This window comes from Pinus tabuliformis, chromosome 2_2 (genome assembly GCF_031772625.1).
Source record: "Pinus tabuliformis cultivar Carrire ecotype Pingquan chromosome 2_2, CPIR1, whole genome shotgun sequence".
Taxonomy (NCBI): domain Eukaryota; kingdom Viridiplantae; phylum Streptophyta; class Pinopsida; order Pinales; family Pinaceae; genus Pinus; species Pinus tabuliformis.
In genome coordinates this window covers 612036337-612042336 of record NC_142300.1, presented here as the reverse complement: position 1 = coordinate 612042336, position 6000 = coordinate 612036337, and positions in this window count along the sequence as shown.

Genomic DNA, 6000 nt, shown 5'->3' with positions numbered 1-6000 from the left:
TATCTTCATCTGCACTGTACTCCTTAGTAAGCATGAGAAAAGGAAAAAACATCTTTTTTGTGATGGAGATCGCCAAGTAAGATTTCTCCAACCATTCAACAATTGGATTGTGAAATTCAAAACAATTCTCTTGAAAACCTTGAAAACTTTGAAAAAATGAATTTTCAATTAAAAGCATGGGATCAAGATGAGAAACTTGTGAGGGAAAATGGATCGGATAGTGAGAACCTGGCATAACCACCAACAAAGGTTGAAGTGCCTCAAATGCTTGACAAGTATCTGAATAGTGAGGAAAACCATAAAGATTAACCGATGTGAAACAACTGTCATCCGATATATCGGTGGGAGAATGATACAACGAATGACAGTTAATATTATAATCAGATGGGTTTTTTATGGCATGAGATTATCGGTTCAAAGATAGATCAATTTGAACATCTTTATGAACTCCTTGAACAAATGAATCATCTTCCTCACATGATATATATGGCTACCCATTTCCTCGTAACCGATAACATACTGCACTAGCATTGTAATCATTGAAAGAAGTGAAAATGAATGCCAGTAAAACAACACATGAAACTAGTTAGGATGCGACGGGTGAAGAAGAATTTGATTCTTTAGATAACTCGTGTATTCATTACCACTCAAGAGGATTTAAGGTGAAATGAAGGGAAATATTTGCAATATAACATTCACAGGAACAACCATGAGTTGACTATTAAGAAATGAATCTGATAGGCATGATTCCTTTGGCCAAAGATAGTCTTTGAAATGATAAACTTCGTAATTCCGTGACTCTATGAGATAAATATATTCCAAACCCAAGTTAAGTATAAGAGCCTTGCATGGAGATGAATCATGTGAAATAGAATCTTTAATCAGATTAGAAACTAAATCTCAAAAGTTCAAAAGATTACATCTGAAATAACAAACATCATTCAAAAATAAATTTACATCAAGTGAAACCATGCAAACAGAAGGGTTGAGTGAGAGAAACCAAATTTGACTTAATTCTGGGGGGTTGCCAGAGTTGCGAGATCCCAGGATAACCATTAATGAAAGTTGAAGTTCCTCGACTTCCTGACAAGTCCTAGAACTTTCAAGGATTGTAAAATTGAATTCTGAAGATTGAATCAGATCATGCATGGTGTGAGGATATTTGCTTCCTCTTATCTCAATGGGACAACTACTAACTAGACCACAACCATCTCTGTCACTAATTTGACCTGATTTTACAACTTCAACAACTAGATTACTCAAATTGAAAGATTCTTCTGATTACAAATCTAGATATGTATGAATCATAGAAATTTCATGACATTAGGGGAATTTTGAGGTCATAAAATGGGTCTCCTAAGAAAAATGCAACCAAAACACAATTTATTAGAACCCATAGGATTCAAAATGATGATGTCAACCATGGGGGATGACTCACCATTTTCAGAGTAAAAACGTAAAAATATAAAAGATAATAAAATAATAAAACTACCTTTTCAACACGTATTTTAAACTTATCTCCCTAATTTTTTACTCAAATTTTGAGTGGGAGTACTCGTTGGATGCAAAATTTAATTCATCATCCAAGGAGTGCCCATGTTGCATACTTTCGATGGACCCTGTTACATGAAAAATGAGAACTACATGAAAAAACGTGATTGCAATGATGCTTTTTTCATGTATTTCTCATTTTTCATGTGGTAGGGTCCATCGAAAGTATGCAACATGGGTACTCCTTGGATGAGGAATCAAATTCTTCATCCAACAAGTGTTTCCACTCGAAATTTGAGTAAACCCATAAGGAGATAAGTTGAAAAAATAGTTTTTTCTTTTTTCCCTCTAAAATTTGATGATTTAATATAATCTTATTTTATTATTTCCACTATTATTTTATGATTTCCTTAGGAGGCCCATTTTATACTTCAAAATTCCTCTAATGGAAAGTTGATTTGAAGAGTTGTCTTCATGCAAAATAAGAGATGATAAGGGATGGAAAGAATACTAAATGATTCAATTATCTCCTTTCATGTCATGGATAACCTCACTACATTGTGTCAATTGGGAAGTTAACTCATCATATTGAGAACTTGAAAAGCATGAAGCATCTTCATTGAAAGTAGATGATTGCAAAAAGTAGAGCACAAGGGATAGTGAGATGAAGATGAAGCTTTGATAAGAACATCTTCTTTGACCAAATCACATTCTAGATCTAAATTAAAATATTCATGAGAAACCGAAAGATCAACTAATGCACTTGGGCACTCATGATTGCATACATCAACAAAGTCATCATCATCAGAATGATTGTTTCCCAAGGCTACAGATTGTTTGGGAGAATTTATTTCATTTGATTCACTACCGAGATTAGCAGATTAAAAATCATTTAAGAATGGAAGTGCAACATCTTGACATGGGGGAATTTGAAGAAGGGAAAAGAGATCAAATGTCTCTTCACTTTCATCCTCTACCAATGTAATGTGACTACCTTGTATCTGATCACAATTTTAACTAGTAACTCGAAAATCAAGAGAGCATGAAGAGCTAGTTGGTGGAGTAGATTGATCAAGTAGACCATGATACACAGAGTCATGACATGCAGATGATGGAGGATGGCAGATGTTCCTTGAAGTAGCACTTTCCATGGGACTAGATTGAGGAATGGAAAAATCAGTTTCCACCATAGGCTTCATGAACCATTATGGGGTTTCCTCCATTGAATCTAAATCATGAAAATCAAAAGGAGGACGAGAAGATGGATTAGGAATTTGATTTGTAGATTGCCCAACTTCAGCATTATCACAAGGAGGAACTTGAATTGGTACTGGGAAAGGAGGGAGACAAGAAACAAAAATAGTATTAGGTTCCTCCTCTAAAATTAGAGGTGTCTCATGATCTACAAGAGTTGGGGAAGTAAAAACATCACGGGTTCAGATTCACTGTGCAAAGAGATATGAACCAAATGTTTAAACTTTTGTTTAAATAAATCCCAATTTGTGCCTTCTCCCCCAAATTCATAATAAAGGCGAAGGAATCGATCAGAAAAATCCTCAATTTATTCATTAGGCTTAATTTTTAGTTGATTAATTCTTTTAAGAACATTCGAGTAATCATACCTGTCAAATGATTTATGAAGATCCTTCATAAGTTGGTTGAATGAATCGATAGAAGCAACAGGTAATGTGTGATACCATATCTTAACACAACCTTCAAATGTGATGATGACCAATCTAGCCATGAAATCCTTGCAATGTGTTCCATTAGAAAGGAAAAAATGAAAAACCTAAAAAATATGTTCATGAAGAGTTAATTCACCCTCACCATCAAACTTAAATTGGGATAGGTTATGGAAAACTTCTGTAGGGATGGTATGATTAAGCTCTTTATAAAAACATCTCAGGATTATGATTTTCATGAGAACCATTTTGGATAAGAGATTCAAAGTAGACTCAATGGGAACAACCTGTCATTGGCCCTCCCTCTAGCGCCATTTGTTGATAGTGTTGCAAAGCCATCAACTAAGGGGGTCTCCCTGATGTAAAGTGCCAATTAGACCTCACACCATTTGGAATAGGAGCCCCATACAGAGTATTAGCCTGGTTTCCATATATTCTTATATATTATCCTTTGGCCATATCTATCAGCAAGAGAGGGAAGCGTCTATGTGCCTTTGCAAAGAGCAAGTAAGTGTGTTTGGTGAATGTTTAGTTGTAGATGTATTAAGGTTCTTCTACTGCATATGGAGGAAGGGTGAGCCTCTAAGAGAGAGGTAGTAGGACCACACTAATAGGGGTACACACAAGAAAAATGAAATCACCTAACATCAAGTATAGTATCCCACAAGGATGCGATGATTGTTGTAGCCATTACAACACATTTTCAATAAGATAAGCACTAAATTAACTGAAATAGTTCAACTACTTTAGTATAGGTGAAAGGAAAAATGAATCATAAACATTCACAGAAAAATCTTACAAATATTCACAATAAATGCATGAAAATGTGTTGGCCATCATGCTTCAAGTATTAAGTAAAAGTACCAAGATATATGAATACAATGAACATCACTAGCTCCAATAGTGGAGTGTTGGAGCCATGACTTTCTTCCCAAAAGTAATAACTTTGTCTCTCTCATACCTTATTGGAGAAGCCAAGGTGAAAAATTCCCTCTCTTTTACAATTAGGGTGTATATATAACAAATGGGGTGATCTTCCGCCTCCCTTGTGATTCCTGGACTACCCCCATGACTATTTGACTTCCCATGACTTTTCGACTTTACATGACTCTTCACATTTTGTACATGACTCTTGGACTTCCACTTTACAATACATTTTCCAATGTTGAATTACATATTCCACAAAATGATGTGGCATATGATGACTCATGAAATGACATGGCATGACACTGATGACATGGATCGCAAGATAACATGACAGTGCCAATCCAATCTTTACTACTGTTTGATTTTTGTCTTCTTGAAATATGGATCATGATCTTGTTCTTTTCCCTCCAAATGGATTAGATATGAGGAGTCTCCAGTGTAACATGATGTTCAACTGTTCTCTCAATTTAATTTCCCATTTATTCTTTTGATTGATCAACTTGTCTTTGTAGGCAATGAAGTGTTTTATAGCATGGTCTCCTCTCCATATCCTTCATCATAATCTTATTGTAGTATGATAGAGTACCTGCAACTGGAATCCACACATGACAAGAAGACATCAGTATGATAAACCCCTGGTTTAAGATGCTGCAAAATTATCAGCTACCTCAGTTGTGACTAGGTGGCAGGCTAAGAGATAGGCTCAGGGACTGTGAAATTTTGCACCTCAAGCAGTCAAGGTTTAGGCTCAAGCCTTGAATCTACATAGTGCACAGTTCAAGCCAGGTTGAGTTCTTTTGAGTTGTAATTAATTAACTTAGCCTAACTAAGTTATAGTTAGTTAAAGTAGTTCTAACTGTTGGAGGAACTAGTAGGAGGTCTAGTAGTGGGGACAAGCACCAATGCATCCTCAGTGCCACACCAATTAACTAAATATCCACTCATAAATAACTCATGCACATCAGTTTAGAGGAAGACCTAGTTGAGATTAGAGTTGAAAGACATTGTACTATCAGTTGCATAATTTTATGATCTATAGAGATGGTGCATGCAATAAGTTGAGAGCCTATGGATGGATTGTGCAGTCATGAGTGGTGAATTTCTGAATTAAATATGTGTTCATTCTCTAAGGAATTGTGCAAGGAAGTAGGGGCTTAGCATGAAACATATTTGGCTAAGTGTTGGCTTGAGTTGGCTTGTGAGGAAGAGAATTAGATTGTATTAGTGCAGGAATTGTTCAGGCTGAACAAGCATTGTATTTTCTTCTTAGATCTTATGGTTAATGCAATATAGATAGTCGAGGTTTTGAGTAGTTTCTTTCCCCAGAGAAACATTTTGTTATGTGAGATTGATATTCTTCCTTTTCTACTTATTGTTTTCATTGATTAATTTTCGTTTATGCTAACGAGTATATTAGATTATGTTTTAGCATATCACATAAGTTGTTGAATCTATAGTAAAAATCTACACGGTATCAGAGAAAGAATTTGTTGGGCGGCAATTTTGCAGAGTATATCTGAAAATTTTTGTGAAAATTATTCAAAAACAAATAGCAGATTTGTATTCCTTGTGAACAAATATCCAAATTAAAAACACAATCTGTTGAATCGGAGTTCAAATGAGGGAGATATCACCAATTTCAAATCAACTATTATTGTAGAACATTTTCTTATAACAGGATAAATGAAACAAATCGGTGTTCGAGTCAAGAACTTGTATGATCTTTAGTTACAAGATGGATGCAAAGCCTTAAGGATCAAGGAAATGGTTAGAGAGTTGGTGGTTGAGAGGGAGCATGAATTACCTCTCAACATGAAGCTTTTTGATGGTGTTGGACCCGCCAACATGTCAGGGAATCTCCACGCTAAGAAATCCCAATTAGAACTCAGACCATTTGGTG